General features: G+C 37.4%; 1 protein-coding gene across 50 annotated transcripts in view; it reads left to right on the top strand.

Moving 5' to 3' along the window:
• ADD3 (adducin 3) overlaps positions 1-18,228 on the top strand; it is a 186,070-nt gene that overhangs the window by 107,771 nt on the left and 60,071 nt on the right. For 10 of the 50 annotated variants that reach the window (XM_070221136.1, XM_070220990.1, XM_070221151.1 and 7 more), the window contains one exon: positions 8,029-8,168. The exons of 24 other annotated variants lie outside the window; for them this stretch is intronic. The gene's annotated coding sequence lies outside the window, so the exon portion shown is untranslated. Of the gene's footprint in view, positions 1-8,028; positions 8,169-11,027; positions 11,070-13,419; positions 13,559-16,129; positions 16,222-17,021; positions 17,203-18,228 lie in introns of those variants that run through there. 16 more of the 50 variants (XM_070221022.1, XM_070221173.1, XM_070220999.1 and 13 more) reach the window with 8 other exon arrangements.

Genomic DNA, 18,228 nt, shown 5'->3' with positions numbered 1-18,228 from the left:
GTTTGTTTGCTCGTGTGCTTTGTAATTCTGAATTTTGAACTTGGCAGGATTTTATTTGTGGGAATCCTTAGGCAGTCTGCTTTGAGAGCACCTTTCTACAGACAGGATGTATGTTTCTTTTTTGCCAGGTGTCTGGGAGTGCTACCAACCTAAGACCACCTTATGTTACTCTCTTGGCTTGCGTTTTTCTGGACCACCCTGGTGTATAAATTCAAATCCTAAATTCTTGGGAGGGTAGCCTACTGTTACAGATTCTCAAGGTAGACTTTCTTTTCCCACTCAGCATTCTGGAAGATATATAAGGTTTTTGGTGTTATTTATTTATTTTTCATTCCCTTTGTTGGTGGACAGATTTTTTTTATCTACCTTTTAACTGAGGGTATTATCTTTCAAGATTTTGGCTTTATGCGTGTGTGTTTGGGGTCTATAACAACTCCCTACCTTGTAGAAAGAACTCTCTGTCTACCCCCGTAACTTGTGATTTGAAGAAAACCGGGTTTCTTACTTAACAATTTTATTTCCACAACATTGAGCTCATTATTTACAGAAGACCAGGCAATGTTTTTTTACTTCTGATCCTACTCAGTATTTGACTATGACTATGATTAGGAATTTTTTCATAAGTTTTAAGCTGTTCATGTTGTTTTGTGATATAATTAAATGCCTAGGGTGTTTTTGTTTTTTGGAAGTTACTGAAATAAGAGTATTTCCATGACTATTTCTTCATAATGATATGATCTATATGATGACTTTATATTGAAAGAGGTATGCCTGTTTAGATTCCTCTTTGAGCCCTAGCTACAAGTTTTTGTTTTTAAACCGGTGAGCCAAAATGCTAAAGCTGCAGCTGGTTGCTCTCTTTTGACTGTACTAAAACACTGGTCTAGGTGCTCCGGGCTCGACAAGCCAAGGAGTCGAAAGAAAGATTTCTTGGACTCAAGGTCTGATAGTAGTGCTCCTTTATTCAGATAATAGCGTGGGGACAGGACCCCTGGGCAGTGAAGGGCTGCAATATGTTGATTGGGGCTAAATTTTTAAAGCATGGGTACATGATTTATTTTTACTAGACAAAGGAAAGATGATGTAAAAAGTCATTAAAATGGTATCAGTGCAGATGGGGTCTGGTTATTGTGTAGTCATATAACTTTAGATATGAATTGAGTCATATAGATCGGCATGTAGGCCAGGATGCCTTGGGCTTCTCTCCCTGAGGCAGCCTTGATCCACATCATAGGCGCACTGAATGCTTACTGGTTTATCAAGTACATCTTGACTTGTGTGTCATGGCAAAGGGAAACACTTGTTGAATGTGCAACATCCTTTATCCAGTTCCTGTAGGAAGGCATTAATGAACGCTTAGAAGAATGAACAGATTTGATTAATGTTGTAAATCATCTGCAAAAAGGTTGAAATACCTCTTGGGTTTTTTTTCGGCTTTCATTTCTGGAGGTGTAGCAAAGGTAATGACTGTTAAGCTTGAGCTTGAAGAAAGTAATTTGCTCCTGGCAGAAGGCCTTTCCAAAATCCTTTGTGTAGTTTCCAGCCACGTGTTTGAAAAATATACTAGTAAATGTATATTATCTTATTGCTTCCCACTTCCAGTTTTTGGTTTTTTTTTTAACTTAAAAGCAGCTCCAAAGGTACTAGTTTGGATCTTCTTTCTCCCCTCACGCTCCCCTTTTTATTTAAAACATCACATCATTTATTATATTGGACCAGCAGGAATCGGTTTAAAGGGGTTATGAGCTGTTTTAGATTAATAACTTGGCAACTTGGAAATAGCCCACAGGAGTCACAGTCCTGCTTATCTTGGAGTAAGTTTTAAAAACTCAGCCATTGAGAATTGTTTCTGTAAGCTGCCAAATTGAAAGTTGGAGTGAAGAAAAACTTTTCACTGATCCACACACCCCAAAATTCTTGTCAGTATGCTTTATGGGGATTTTGTTGTTAGAAGGATGGCATAGTCTGTAGGATAAAAAGCTTTTATCATCACAGTCAATAAATAATGCAGCTCTGGTTTACATGGACTTTATATTGCTTTTCTTTAAAGCCCTCAATTTTTCATTTTCATATATAAGGTATTACTTCTCTTTTTTAATATATTTTTTAAAGTGATAGCCATTTATTGCATCCTAACTTTTTCTGTAGTATTAGAAAAGCACCTCTTCTTTTTCCATCTCCTATTTGTAGGATTGCACAACCTTTCAGTTAAACGAAACCAAAGTTCTCACTTGCTCATAGTGTTCCACCCCCTTGAAATAAGCCACAAAGCTCCCTGTGGGTGTGCCGGCCTCTCACTGCTGCTGCATTTACTTGATCCTTCTTATCTCCTGTCACTCTTGGCTCTTTACTTGTCTCTTCATCTGCTTCCTTAGCTCCTCCTTTTCCTCTTCCACACAGTTTTTGTACTGCTCTAGTCACCTCCCTTCTCAAAGACCCAGAAGCGGTTCTCACGAGTTTGGGTTTTTTTTTTTTCCTTTTCCCTAAATATTCTGAGGAAGTTACTTATACATTGTCCAAAGATAATGTTTCATTGAGGGATTTCTACTCCAGGATTAAACCTCCCAGTGTGAACATTTTACAAGAGATTTTGTCTTCTTTTTTCTTTTTTGTCAGAGCTTAGGTATTATAGGTGTGAATTCATGAATATGAAGTACAGATGGCTCTTGCTTTATGTAAAATATGTGCTCTAAAAAGTTGGCTGTTCCCAATGTAAGATGTTAAATGCAGGGGAGATTACTATTTAAAAGAACCTGGCGAGGAACCTTTAGGGTAAAGAAGTCACCTAATATAAATAATCCTACCTTAATTCTCTGTTTTAGAAGGTTTTTTTCACTCAGGTTGTCATTTAATGTGTTTGTAAATGATCTTCATATTGTTCGTCATAAAAATGAGAGATTTGTTGTTTACGTGTACTTTGATGTGGAAACATATCTTAAACATTAACTTTATGGCATTTTCACATCAGTAGTAACCTGACCAAAATGGATGATCTATTTGCAGCAATTTAACATGGCATCCCTTTCACCTTTTGTCAGATTAGTCCAGTTTTCCAGTCCATAAGAGTATCCTTTCTCATGTGTATCAATATCTTTCTGGAGCAGTGAATTTGAGAGTTTAAGTGCCTTACAAACACAATGCTTGTGATCAGTTTCTTGTTTCTTCCCAGTCCCTCCCATTAAATCTACCATGCTTATGCTTGATACTTTTAAAGATTTGAGCCCATAGGGTATGGTACACCTGTGCCAGGTTGACCATGTCTTTATTGACCTTGGTATTAACCTAGAATGTTCTTAATGCCTCCTTCCATGATGATGTGATGGCAGATTACAGTTTGACTGGCTTCAAGATAATTAGTCTTAATTATTTCTAAGTCATTGGTTAGAGCAGTGTAAGAACAAGCATTGTTCTAAGAAGGGATATAAATGGCTTTTGAGTTTCTTTTCTTAGCATGCAAGTCAAAAGATTAGGGTGAAAGCAAAAGCACATGACACAAAACTGTGGTTTGCTAGTAGATTGTAGGGTTCCTGCAGCTTAAATTATACAAATCACTGTAAACCGTTAACTAGTGACAATTTTGATTTCCCTTTTGTATTAGTTCCTATCTGTGATACTTTTGTTTAAAGTAAAGCCAGGTGTTAAAGTACAGGTTTATTAAGAAGTATGTTGTCTTTGCATATCTTTCTGCCAGGGTTGTACAGATACCCGCCCCCTCCTCCCCCCCCAATACCTGTTTATCCTTTTAAGACGAATCTCCAATGCAACTTTCCAGGAACTTTTCAAATTGGATCCTTTCTCTAAGTCTGTAATATCTATTATAACACAATAATACAGTGCTGTATAGTTGTTTAAGAATCTGTCTCTCCCTTCTTCCTCCCCCAATCCACTAAGTTGCTAGAATTTCAGAACCAGGGATAAATGTCTCATTCATTTCTTGCAGTTTCCACCATCCTCCCTCCTCAATTGTAGCACATAATAGGTGTTGAATGAATTGTTGTGAAAAGAATGAATGAATTTAAGCAGAAAGTAGAAAGATTTGTTAATGAATTGGCTTGCTAACTTAGAATTTAAAGGTAAAATTTTAAAATCTAAAAGAGTAGATTAAAATCAGTATAGCTATAAGTTTAGCACAGAATAAGTTGATTTTCTCCAACTTTAGTACTACTTGGAGGCAGAAAGTATGATGCGGTAAACCAAAATGCCTCTAAAATGCCAAGAAGAGATGTGTTATATAGGCCAGTTTTGTTTTTGTTTTAATTAAACCTCCTGTCATGCTACCAGTTTGTCTAAGGTGGTAAATCTACCAACCATCCCAAGAGACTTTCACCAAGGGCAGGCAGAACTGGAGGGGTTGAGGAATGAAAGTGAAGATGGGGAGAAAATTTCTAAACATGTCTCTAGCCCTGTCTTAGAAAGAGCTTATGATGGTATTGGGGGACTTGAAGCTTTAGTTTTAGAAGATGAGATGTGGTTCTTGTCATGGATAGGCAGCACGTGTTCTAGAGCTTGATCTTGGAGAAGTAAGATTGTTAGTCCTGTAAGTTATGTGATTTGTCAGCTTGGCCACCTATCGTATAGCAGTGTTCAAAGCCAAGTACTTGAATTTTTTTTGGGTGAGAATACTTAAATTTCCCAAGATAAAAAAATTTTGGTATGGCTTTTTTTAATGAGTGAATTATTTGAAACATGAAAGATAGTTTTTTCTTTTTTTTTTTTTGAGGAAGATTAGCTCTGAGCTAACATCTGCCACCAATCCTCCTCTTTTTGCTGAGGAAGATTGGCCCTGAGATAACATCCGTGCCCATCTTCCTCTACTTTATATGTGGGACGCCTACGACAGCATGACTGGCCAAGCGGTGCCATGTCCGCACCAGGGATCCGAACTGGCAAACCCCAGGCCGCCGAAGAGGAACGTGCGAACTTAACCACTGTGCCGCTGGGCCAGCCCCAAAATGTGAAAGATATTTTTCCAACTAAAGATATTTTGTCTCATGTTTAGAAAAAGCAAAAATTTTAAAACGTCTGCATAATTCCATACCCTTAGATGGAGCAGATCAAAGCAAAAGTAATGTTTTTAACAAGAAATTGCATGTGTCATGAACATTTCATATGTTGTGTGGACATAACACATTTTAGTTTTACTTGTTTTCTGTTCTGTTTGGGGGCTTTTCCCCAAAGCAGAGATTATCTGTGAATGCAGGTTTTTTAATAGCACGTATGTATTTACTCTTCACTTTTTATTCTGCACAGGTTTTTTTCCACGTAGTCTTTGTCTTCCTCTAAGAGATGGTTAATAAAATGTGTTGTTTTTGGAAGCATTATGCCATGGTAGAGTCAAAACCTCATATTGTTTTTCCACTTCAGGTTGGCAACCTTCAGATACAGGCAAGCTTACTAGTTTGGTTAATTTTTGTTTTAAATGGGGATCATGCCTAATCTTTAGACCTAATGATTTACTGAATTTCAGTCTCAGCTTCATTAGGCTTAACTCACCAATCATTGTAGGTTATGTTGTATATTTTTTTTATCCATAAAAAAACCCATTTTGAAGATTAACCATATTTCATTTATCCTTAACCTTGCCTTTTCTATAGTTGCTTCCTCTTTAAATCCTGTATTACCTGTTTTAACAAATAACTGTCTATCAAATATTAAGTAGGCAAAGGGCATTATTCATTTACCATTCATAATATTTTTTGAACTTGCCCTGTGCTAGGTCCTGAGGGTCTCGGCCCTCCACTTGCTCACAGCACGTGTGAGAGCTGTACCAGTGAACAGACAACAGTGAGTCTGTGTAATGAGTGCTTTGTTGGAGATAAGCCAGAGGGCTGTGGAACTTGAGGCTTTAAACTTCAAGGTGGAGGCTTCTAGGAGTCTCCTTCACAAATTCATCCTTGCTAGGGAGGCAAAACTAGGATATTCCTAAATGGGAAATTACAGACTGTAGCCAGAGATGCCCGCAGACGAGAGTTGCATTTCACCAACTTGGTGAGGCTCTCATTATCTTCTGAAGCATGAACACCATGGTCAGCATTTTTATCAAGGAGTTATAAATTTTATATTATTACTTCTGAGAAGAATTAATTTGGGGGAGTGGAAGCCATGGGAGAGTAAGGGCTATCTTGCACTCGTACGGTTCTAGGGCCACCTCTGACTTAGGTTTCATGACTCCAGGGTGGCGGACTGTTTCATGAAGATAACTCCTACCTAGAACTCACACACAGCTTGCCGCCTCAGCTTTGGTTTCTTTTTTGTCCAGGCCTTTTCTTTCCTCTTGAGTTTTGCTCCCTCAGCTAAATCTCTTGTACTATTTGGTTGCTGCACAACTATCTGGGTTTTCTTTAATCCAGAGCCTCTGCACACTGTGTGTGAAATTAGCCTATTATGAAAATCGCTTGTGATGAAAAATCACCTCTACTTTTTATCTTCATTGCCACTAGTTGTGTGACCTTCTTTGCTTAACCTCTTTGAGTCTCGGTATTCTCATCCATAAAAGGGGTGTAATAGTACTGCCTGATAGGGTTGTTGAAAGGTGGTACATGGGACAAGTATGTAAAGCACAGAGCAGCGTGAAGTATTCCAGCAGTGCACTAACTGCTTAGCAGCAGTCACTTCTCTGAGGACACAAAAGTTTGCACACAGTTGGCTTTTAATCTCAGTTTAATATTTCATGCATTTTAGTATGCCCTATGATCATCTCCCTGCTCCCCATTTGTCTAGCAGTTTGCTTTCCTTTTTGGTGAGTGTTCAGACTTATTTATTTATTTTTTTGCTACTTTGATCATAACTGATCAACTGCTTCCGGGGGAAACCCATGGAAGCAGCCAGCTGGTATGAGGAGTTCTGTAACGCTATTATTTAAAGCATTATGGAAACACAGATGAAGGAGCTTTAAATTTGTTCTGAGTAGATGAGGAAAGTAGATTAAATTTTAACTGGACTTTGGATTCTCACTTGGTGAAAAAATGAAGATCGTGCTAGGTAAAAGGAGTTGTTTATACAAAGACAGATAAAGATAATCAGTATACGGTAGTCCCCCCTTATCCGGGGCATACATTCAAGACCCCCAGTGGATGCCTGAAACAAGGATAGTACCAAACCTTTATATATACTGTGCTTTCTCCTATACATATACACCTATGATAAAATTTAATTTATAAATTAGGCAGAGTAAGAGGTTAACAACAATAATAATAAAATAGAACAATTATAACATTATGCTGTAGTAAAAGTTACCATAGGGACCGGCCTGGTGGCGCAGCAGTTAAGTTCGCATGTTCCGCTTCTCAGCGGCCCAGGGTTCGCCGGTTCGGATCCCGGGTGCAATCATGGCACCGCTTGGCACGCCATGCTATGGTAGGCATCCCACATATAAAGTAGAGGAAGGTGGGCATGGATGTTAGCTCAGGGCCAGGCTTCCTCAGCAAAAAGAGGAGGACTGGCAGTAGTTAGCTGAGGGCTAATCTTCCTCAAAAAAAAAAAAAAAGTTACCATAGATCTTAACAACCTTGGCATACGATTTGTTTTCTTTCCTTATTAAGTTAAGAATCTTTTCACTTAAAGGAAGCACTTTACGGCTTCTCTCTCTCTCTCTTTTTTTTGGTATATCCAAATTGCCAGCATCACTCCTTTTATGCTCTGGGCCATTATTGAACGCAAGCTCTGTGATACCTCAACAGTCAGTCTGATAACCAAGATGGCTACTAAGTGACTAACAGGCTGGTGGCATATACAGTGTGGATATGCTGGACAAAGAAAGAGATGACACACATCCTGGGTGGGATGAAGCAGGAAGGCATGAGATTTCATCACACTACTCAGAAAGGCATGCAATTGAAAACTTATGAATGTTTATTTCTGGAATTTTGCATTTAATATTTTCAGACTGGTCGATCGTGGGTGACTGAAACCGCAGGAAGAAAAACCACAGATAAGGAGGTACTACCGTTTAAGGTAGCAGTAGTCGCTACAGAGTCAAACGTCTTTTAATCTGTATGTTTATGAGTTAAGATTTTCCTTGTTTTACAGATGAGAAAACTGAGACTCAAAGGAATTTAAAAAACCAAAACCAAGAAACTTGTTTAAGATGCGTAGCTGATAAGTGGCAGAGAACTTCCTCTGAGGCAGCATTGTCTCCAAAGCTTCTGTTCTCTTCATCCTAAAATGAGGTATGGAGCTGCTGCCTAAGAGCCCAGTCAATAAATTACAGTTGGCCCTCCTTGTCTGTGGGCTCCACGTTCACGGACTCAACCAACCACGGATTGAAAGGCCCATGATGGTTGCATCTGTAGTGCACACGTACAGATTTTTTCTTGTCATTATTCGCTAACAATACAGTATAACTGTTTACATAGCATTTACATTGTATTAGGTATTTTAAGTAATCTAGAGATGATTTAAAATATACAGGAGAATGTTCTAATGCACAGGTTTCAAAGGCATGACTATTTGGAGTTGTTTAAAATTACTTTTAAAATCAAAATAGTGATTGCCCCCGGGGAAGTGGGAGAGGGGATTGTGTGGTAAAAGGCATGACAAAACTTTCTGGGGTGAAGGTAATGTTCTATCTCTTAATTGGAGTTTGGGTTATACAAGTGTACACTTAATTTCTGCATTTCATTGTATGCAACTTTTACATTGAAAGGAAAAAGCCATAAGCAAATATTGAACTCTAGATAATGATATGCATGCTGAAGTATTTAGGGGAAGTATACTGATGTCTGTAATTTACTTTAAAATGCACTAAAAATAAGATTAATGGATAGAGGAATGGGTAGATGAAGAGATGTGATAAAATGTATAGTACAATGTTAATGGTAGAATCTAGGTACTCCTTGTATGTTCTTTCAGATTTGCTGTATATTTGAAATTCTTAATAATAAAATAACAAATACATGTAAATATCAATGTTAAAATATTATAAATTGTTGGAGGGAAAAAAATCACTTTTTTTTTTTGAGGAAGGTTAGTTCTGAGCTACCTACTGCCAATCCTCTTTTTGCTGAGGAAGACTGGCCCTGAGCTAACATCCGTGCCCATCTTCGTCTACTTTATATGTGGGACGCCTACCACAGCATGGCTTTTGCCAAGTGGTGCCATGTCCGCACCCAGGATCTGAACCAGCGAACCCCGGGCCACCGAGAAGCAGAACGTGTGAACTTAACCACTGTGCCACTGGGCCGGCCCCAAAAAATCACTTTTAAAATGACTCAACAATTTTATATCAACAACCTCCTCACTGGAAGTGTCTCTGTTAATGCCACCCCAGGCTCTAGTTAGACTATCGTGAGTTTAAGTGGCTTTATTTAAATAACTCAGAAAAACCTTTTCTTTCCTTAGTCAACCTTATAGGTGTGGAGGTTCCTGCCCTTAGACATTTCAAGGTAGTCTGAATGTCCCACAAAGCTGAAGCTTGCCAAGCAAAGCTCATCCCTATGACGATTTGAGTCACTCACTAATACTTATACCATATTTCTAGAAGTTAGTGTCACTATCAGCCAAAGATTAAACTTTTCCTTTCCACCTCCCCCCAATATATCCTTGATCAGATGATGTTTGTTAAGGAAAAAGCTTTTTTTTTTTTTTTTTTGCTTTTGTGCTTTGTTTTCAGTCTACCACATGTTTGAGATGCCTTGTATTTCTTTAACAAATCACACTTCGTGCTTTCACAGCACTTTAGTTAGAAACAACTTCTCATTGTGCTGGTTTGAGTTCTGGCACTTGAGAGCATCTTCATTCTGAAGCTTATGGAATGTTGCTCTTGTATCTGGAGCAGAGAGCTTATCTTCTCTTTGTTGATTAAGCTGCAGCCCCTATTGGTGCCCAAAATGAGGTTCCCATCCAAGTTACATTTGAGAATGTATGGGCATTAGGAGTACATGAACTGTTATGCAACAGAAGGGGAATGGGGAGGTCCTTAGAACCATGAATTCAATTATGGAAATACCTAGTTTCATATAAAAAATCAGTAAGGATAGCTAAAATATGTTTTGAATTATTTTGTTCTAAATATGTCATCTTTCTCTTTTCTCTAACATTCATAACAATAATTAATCACAAGTCATTTTACGTACTGACAGCACAAGTTATTTTACGTACTGCATGTTTGAAAATAGAATATAACAAAATGGCATTTTATAAGATTTAAATGAAACAAATATTTGAAATAAAATTGGAGTTGGCAGGCAGGGAGAGAGGGGTATAGAATACTTCTTGAATTGCACATGAGCCCATACTATAGTTGTTAAGATCTGACACGCAGTAGAGAGTATTTTTATTTAAAATCCACAAAACTGATGGGGAGAGGGAAGAAGAAATTTGATTGCTTGAGAGTTATCCTAGAAGATTGGATCTGTAAATTTACGTAAATCCCTGAGACAGGCAGGTGTATATGAGTGCCAGATAATGTCTGAACTAACCAAGAAATACTTGCTTTTCTGCATGACTGTGGTGAAAGCTGTTGGGAACCAACAGCTTTCACATTTATAAGGATTTTTTTATAGGGGTCTTACTACACATTGGGCAGGCAGCTGTTTAGTCCAAAAATTATTGGCTGGATTTAACGTACTGGGGGCATGTGGATTTCTAAGAATGTCACACCTTGTCTATGCCAGTAAATCAGTGTCTATTCTTGATACTAAATCTGATGTCATCGGCAAATTTTCCTCTTTATTGGAAGGATGATATTGAGAGGGGATAATATTTTTTCGTGCATTTTGCTCTCTCTGTGATTGGGATGTTTTTATGTTTTGTTTTTTTTTTTAAGCTATGAAATAATACTGGCAAATCCCAAGAAAACTAGATCTGGATTTCATTTTGTCTCTTCAACTCTGTGTGATCTTGTGCACATTCCTGACATGTTACAAACAGCTTGTGTCTCTGAATGTGCAGTATCAATTTTCAGTGGTGAAAGCCCCAAAAGGAAACAGATTGATTCTTCCATGCACAAACAGCTGGGCAATTGTGGATGGAATTAATTGCTGATATATATTGGCTGTGTTTTTCTTCTCTTGTCATTTCCTTTGCAGCTGTGAAAGTGAAGTTTGACTTGAAAACAGACATTTCCAGCAGTGCGTATCTGAAAAGTATCAAGATGGGATTCTTCAAACCTCATATCCAACTGCTACCTTTGAGTTGTTCAGCTTAGGGGTGAGATAGGAAAGAACAAGGGGTGGAGCAAGGGATTCATAATAACATATATGGTTGAAAAAAATAATTGTCAGGCACTTCGACAATGAAAGGAGTATTTTGGAGGGGGTTAAGTTATATGGCAAGAGTGACTTCATTAGTCCAACAAGAGGCTAGGTCAGTCAGCAGCCCCTCCCTAGGATCCTGAAAGAGGGTGTTCTAGGTGGTCCTCTCTCAAAATATTGAAATGTTCAATACTCCAGACTGATTTGTTGTTCCAGTGTGAGGGAGTAGCAGTTGGTGAGGGTAATGTGACAACCTGTATCATTAAAAATAATATTTTCCTGGTCGTTCCCACCTTTTCCAATTGTTTGTTTTAAATTCTATGTAAATAACTATATAGCTTATTTTTTACATGCTTGGGTGTTTTACTGAGAAACCTGTTTTTTATTTCATGAGTTATAGGAGTTTAAGTAAAAGTAACTGTTGGTTGTGTCTCTGAATGTGCATATACAGAAAGTACTATTGATTAAAATCACTTTGAACAGTAATCGGGGGTTTGGTAACAGTTTCAATAACTGGTAAATTATTTTAGACACTATTGAAGATTTTTAGATGGTAGGTATTCATCCTATCAAGTATCTTGTTTGGAAATCAGAAATTTTTTTAAAAATCAAAACTCTTATTAAATTATTTGGAAAAGTGGGTGATTTCAGATTAAAGAGCTTCTTCCAGGCAAATGAAAACAGGATTGAAACAAAAAAACAACCCACTAACTGGGAAAAAATATTTGCAAGTCATATATCTGACAAAGGCTTAATATCCATAATATATAAAGAACTCTCGCAACTCAACAACAAAACATCAAACAACCCAATCAAAAAATGGGCTGGAGACATGAACAGACATTTCTCCAAAGAAGATATACTGATGGTCAATAGGCACATGAAAAGATGCTCATCATCGCTGATCATCAGGGAAATGCAAATCAAAACTACACTAAGATATCACCTTACACCCGTTAGAATGACAAAAATATCTAAAACTAATAGCAACAAATGTTGGAGAGGTTGTGGAGAAAAAGGAACCCTCATAGACTGCTGGTGGGAATGCAAGCTGGTGCAGCCACTATGGAAAACAGTATGGAGATTCCTCAAAAAATTAAAAATAGAACTACCATACGATCCAGCCATCCCGCTACTGGGTATTTATCCAAAGAGCTTGAAGTCAGCAATCCTAAAAGTCCTGTGCATCCCAATGTTTATTGCAGCACTGTTTACAATAGCCAAGACATGGAAGCAACCTAAGTGCCCATCAACAGACGAATGGATAAAGAAGATGTGGTACATATATACAATGGAATACTACTCAGCCGTAAAAAAAAGAACAAAATCATTCCATTTGCAATAACTTGGAAGGACCTTGAGGGAATTATGTTAAGTGAAATAAGCCAGCAAGAGAAGGATAATCTGTGTATGACTCCACTCATATGAGGAATTTAAAATTATGGACTAAGAACAGTTTAGTGGATACCAGGGGAAAGGTGGGGTGGGGGGTGGGCACAAAGGGTGAAGTGGTGCACCTGCAACACAAATGACAAACATTAATGTACAACTGAAATTTCACAAGATTGTAACCTATAATTAACTCAATAAAAAAAAAGTGGGTGATTGTAAAATTTAAGGTACAGTATGCATATTAGTGATTTTCATCAAAATAATTTTCCGTTTTATTTGTTCATTTCAGTATCCAACCAAAGCATGTCCATAAATCAAATCTCTTATTTTTGAAGTCAAACTCTTGCTAGTTAGTTGATAAGAAAATGCTTTTCTTGTTTCTGCATTGCCAGGAGAACTAGAGCATTGGTAGAAAGGGTAGGTAATGTTTATTATGTTCATGTTTGGATCCCCTATTTTGGCCAAATAGACCAAAGTAAAGTTCTAGAGTGAGCAATGTTGCTGACACCTTGAGATGTGTAGAAGCTGCTGTTGCTAAACTTAGAAGTTGGCATGGTTGGACTTCCTCTATAGTAGTCCACTTCCACCTAACATTCTGTTGGTTGATCTGCATGATCTATCTTGCATTTTATCTTTACTTCCCTCACAAAAAAGAAATGAGTCTATATTTCATTTCATGGCAGGAAAGCTGATCTATAAACATGAACTTTTCCCCCGTTTCTTTGAAGAGGATTAACCAATTAATTTTGACTCCGAGGCCCTGAAAAATGTAGCAATATTAACGTGCAGTTTGCTCTCTCTGAAGTCTGCCTGGGTGTGTTGTTTCCCCTAGAGTGGGCTCCACCCTTGCTCTAACCGCACCGAGTGTGGATATCTCACTGTTTAAAACAAAGTTCATTTTTAGGGCAGCATTGCATCAGAATTGCCACACAAAAACCGGCTTAAGAAATGTACAACAGCTTCAATTTTTTTTTGTAAGTAATGGATTGTATATTGTAATGCTGATAGTGCACAGCTTAGGGGGAAGCATAGATAAGATAGATGGTTAATTTGTGCCAGCTGCTAGTAACATGTAATATTCTTCTTGGGGAGGGGCCTGTGGCTTTATCACTCAGCCAAATTTTTTCCTATTAGCTTGCTCTTCAGCTTTTTTTCCCTTAAACAGTTTACTGAATTGTTATTGTTTTTAATTGTTTGAGGGATGACACTATTTAAACTAAGAAAAATACTGATACTGTCCCAAATGTGCTAATTATTTAACATAAAAATGCTTGAAGTAGTGTTTTGCACTGAATTTATTGGACCCATTAATAGCATAATTTGGCAATACTGTATTTTGAGACATCATGGCATGAACTTTGTGTGTAAGAGTGGGTTCATTGAATTAAAAAAAGGCAGCATCTAAAGAGCCTTTATTTCTGTTATAATGATGCTTTGTCCTGCTGCTGTTGAGTATTTGTCAGAAGAGCTGGGGAAGACTGCAGCCCAAAGTTCTGTTCCATGCCTGGTCTGTGCCTCTGTGTTCTTTCTAGAGTTTGTGACGTGAACAGTAAGTTGAACTAGAGGAGAATTATTGTTATTCAGTGAGGTCCATGTTCAGCAATTTTTCTTTGCAAATGGGGTCTGACTTTTTTCCCCCTCACATATTGGGGTTCTTTTGGTAGCTGAGGTTTAAATGCCTGTGAAGTGTTTAATTATGCACTGACCAAAGTGGGCATGCTGAGAGAGAGGCTGTGCTTTGTGATGTCTATACTGACTGTTGTCTTCCTCTGTGTGTGTGTTCATTGTGTACCCTTGTCGGGTAGACACACTCATTCAGTACAAGCAAGTTGAACCACTTGCCTCAGTTGAAATCAAAGCTGAATGTTGAAAGCAGCAGATTTCTGTAAAGCTTGCAGGAGTAACATTGTGTCATCCTTTTTGGACTTGACTTCCTAGCATTTCCTTGCTTCAGCTTCCTCTTTGTAACTTGATAGTAATTGTGTTTAGCTATTTTCTAATATCCAAGCATGTAAGAATAAAGTAAAAGCATGATATCATAGAAAAAAGCACTAGCCTGGGAATCAAGAGGCTATTTCTTTGGACATGAGTTTCTTCACCTGTAAAACTAGGAATTTGGGTTAGTTCTCTTAAGATCTTTTCCAGCTTAGACTACCCTAATTCTCTTTATAAAAACACATGCCTATTCCAGAAATGCTAAAGGGAATGTATTGGAATTGAGAAACAATGTTTAGATGTTAATGTAGAATCATTCCTATAAATGACAGGAAGACTAAAGTTTTGCTTTAAATAGTGTATATCAGAAATTTTGGAAATTTTCTTTTTAATACCTGAGCAGTAGAATTAGCTGTATAAATCATCTCCTCGACAAGAAAATATATTTTCAAGTTGAAACTAGGTGAATGTCTTGCCACAAGTATTGTGTGGACATTTCATTAAACATTGCTGTACTCAGTGTACAGTTTTTACTTGCGTACTCTTGGGTAAGTGACTTTCAAACGTTTTTTCAATATATTTTGCATCATGACCCAATACACACACTACCTACACACCACTTAATCTCTGAAATAAGTTTTTCTTAAAGCACAGAAAACACTGCTGTTTTCTGTTCTATTTCGTTTAAAAAAAATGTTGGTTTCAATCCACTGAGCTAGATGATTTCTACTATCCCTTTAAACTCTAGGAGAATATAGTCACTCAGACTTTTATAGTTGGTCGAGAGCAAAGCTTTGCCAACCAGTTTGCTGTTAAATATTGAAATTAGAAGATTTTCTAAATAGTTTATGGAACTTTTATAGATAGTCAATAGTTAATATTCTTAATACTTTTTTTCTTGTAATAATTATGTACTGCAAAGAAAACAGAGTGAATTTTTCTCGCCAAGCCCTATATAGCTGCCCCCAAATCCCCTCTTGTTTACACTAGTATGCTGTACAAGTTTTATCTTATTTATCCATACTGCATTAGTGAAAATTAATCCACCTACCGTGACGTGAAAAGGGTTGGGAAGTCTTTTCTAGACCACTAGATAATGTGTCAAGTAGGTTAGATGTAGAGGATCAAATTACCATTGATAGACCTCATCTTTATCTTCCTCACCAGAGTCTTCCCGGGGCTCTACAGAAGTTCCCTTCTCTGCTTTAATATACTTCTAAAAAGTATTAATTTTATAACTTAAAAAATGCACATGGTAAAAGGACAAAACAATACAAAGAGCATATGACAAAATGTCTCTTTCCCACCCTAATCCCTGAATCCTGTTCCCCAGGGGGGAGTTTCTTCTCTATTTTTCCAGAAAATCTCTATGAAAGTGAGTGGATATCTTTTTACTAAATCCAAATTAGATTATATTACTCATACCATTATATATCTACCTCATTCTTTTTAATGACTGTATGGTACTTCAGTATGTGGATGAGTGTACTATAATTCATTTAATCATTTATCTTTTGATAGATATTTGTATTATTTCTAAGTTTTTCCATTTCTCCCCATCAGATATACTTATGCTATCAGTCTTTTCTCTTACCTCCATTTTGGGACAGAACCAAGAACCCAGGTGCTATAGGAAAGAGGTGATATTGTTGTGTGAAAATGGAGAAACCCCTCACCAACTTCTCTGGCTAGAACACCAAAGGTGGGTCCTACTGTCCCAGCCATTCATGAGTGGGTAAGAACTGCCCTGGAAATCATTTTTCAGTAGATTAATGAAGTAACATTGGGTTCAAAATCTGGTAACTTGAGTGTGAGATCGTGGGCAGGTCACCTAACTTCCTTGATCCTCAGTTTTACCATCTATAAAATGAGAATTTGGAATAGATGAGTTTTAAGGTCCCTTCCAACTATAATATTTACATAGTATTTTTGTTGGAATGTTGATTTAAGCTATATACCCCAAATTAGATGAAGTTTCTGTTATTTAAATTAAGCACATCTTTTGTGTATGTTGTGTGGTCTGTAATTTATTTGACCTGCCTTATGGCCTAAGCTATTTGAAAATCTAAGAATGTAAAAAAGAGAAGTTTAATATTATACTATATTTTACATAAACTCTCTTTTTCTAAAAAATCAATTTCAAAAGTATAAAACCTATTCCAGAAGTGAAGGGACATCCTTTTATCAAGCTTGAATACTTGAGGAAAAGATTCTAAGTAAGGTGATGTTTGTTTCTAAAATGGATCCTTGTAATTTTCAATGAATCCAACCATTTAAAGCTAATCCTAAGGGCTTTGAAACTTGGCTTCAGCCCTCTTGTTTAAATTGTTTTCACATTCTAGTCTTCTAATCCATCTCCTTGTTTCATTGAATGCTACAATTGATATTGCTTGACATAGCTAAAGTTTTCTGATTTGATGCTGAGGAAGCAGCCTTAGAGGTGAATTGTACATTGTCATCCTGCCAGCAAAGTTATCAAGTTACACAGCAAAGTTATAAAGTAACAGAAGGAGGAATTTTTGCTGTATCACACATAGGATGTTTAGCATTGCCTGTTTCACAATTTTATTCGTGTAATTCTGTCAAGTGACAGCTGTCCTGAAAGCAAGATGGTACAAGAACTTCATCGTTTGATTTGTGTAATTACAACAGAAAGATAAAAAGACGTTTTCTTGGCCTGGAGGTAGGAGAGTCTGTGTGTGATTGTGTGCTGGTTACCCTAGCTTCTTGGCAGAAGGCTTGGCTTACCTTGAGTATGTATACTTCTCTAAAACCTGAGTTATTATTTATTATCCAAGTAATGCTACATAATTATACTACTGGTATTCCATGTTAATTTTCATATCAGTTGTTTGACGTATGGTTCAGTTTAGCAAAATGTATTGAAGGCCTTCTAGGAGCCAAGTACTGCATTAAATGGTGGGAATACCCAGATGACAGAGACAGTATTGCTGGAATCTACTAAAATGACACCTGTTCCTATTTCTTCCATTGTTGATATTTTCAGATATCCACTGGTAAGTGGAGCTGAGCAGAGAAAGTCTTCAAATAGAGTCTTTGAAAGTAGAGGAAAACAAAGTATATTTTCAGTATTTAAAAAGGGGGTCTTAAGGTCTCATTAGGGTAGTGTCAGTTACTGTGAAGGCTTACTCTTCTGTATGTGCATCTGCTAGTGACATCAGTTTCTCACTAATCAAATTATAAATGAAATAAACAAAGTTGTGATGCTTGAACTAATTGAGCCTCCATTTTTCCCTGCTAAAATGTATCTGAGATATATAAACCTGTTTCTGGGGCCGGCCTGGTGGCATAGTGGTTAAGTTCATGTGCTCTGCTTCAGTGGCCTGGGGTTCTTGGGTTCGGATCTTGGGTGCAGACCTACACACCACTCATCAAGCCATGCTGTGGTCACATCCCACATACAAAATAGAGGAAGATTGGCACTGCTCAGGGCAGTCTTCCTCATCTAGAAAAAAAAAAACCCTGTGCAATTATTGTAGTTCATATAACTTAAACAATTGCTTGTATGAAACTAACCCTGAAAATGGTCACACGATGTCTTGGAGACGTATTCTGATATCTTTTTTGTCAGGTTACCCCATCTATTGTGGCATTTACGACTAGGGAAATTCTCTGTAGTTAGAAATATACAGGATACTGCTGTCTACAGGATGTTGTACAAACTTTATCTGAAACATTTGAAACTATT

Source organism: Equus caballus, chromosome 1 (assembly GCF_041296265.1).
Source record: "Equus caballus isolate H_3958 breed thoroughbred chromosome 1, TB-T2T, whole genome shotgun sequence".
In the NCBI taxonomy this organism is placed as follows: domain Eukaryota; kingdom Metazoa; phylum Chordata; class Mammalia; order Perissodactyla; family Equidae; genus Equus; species Equus caballus.
Note: the sequence above shows the minus strand (reverse complement) of the source record. Positions and strands in the feature narration are given on the sequence as shown.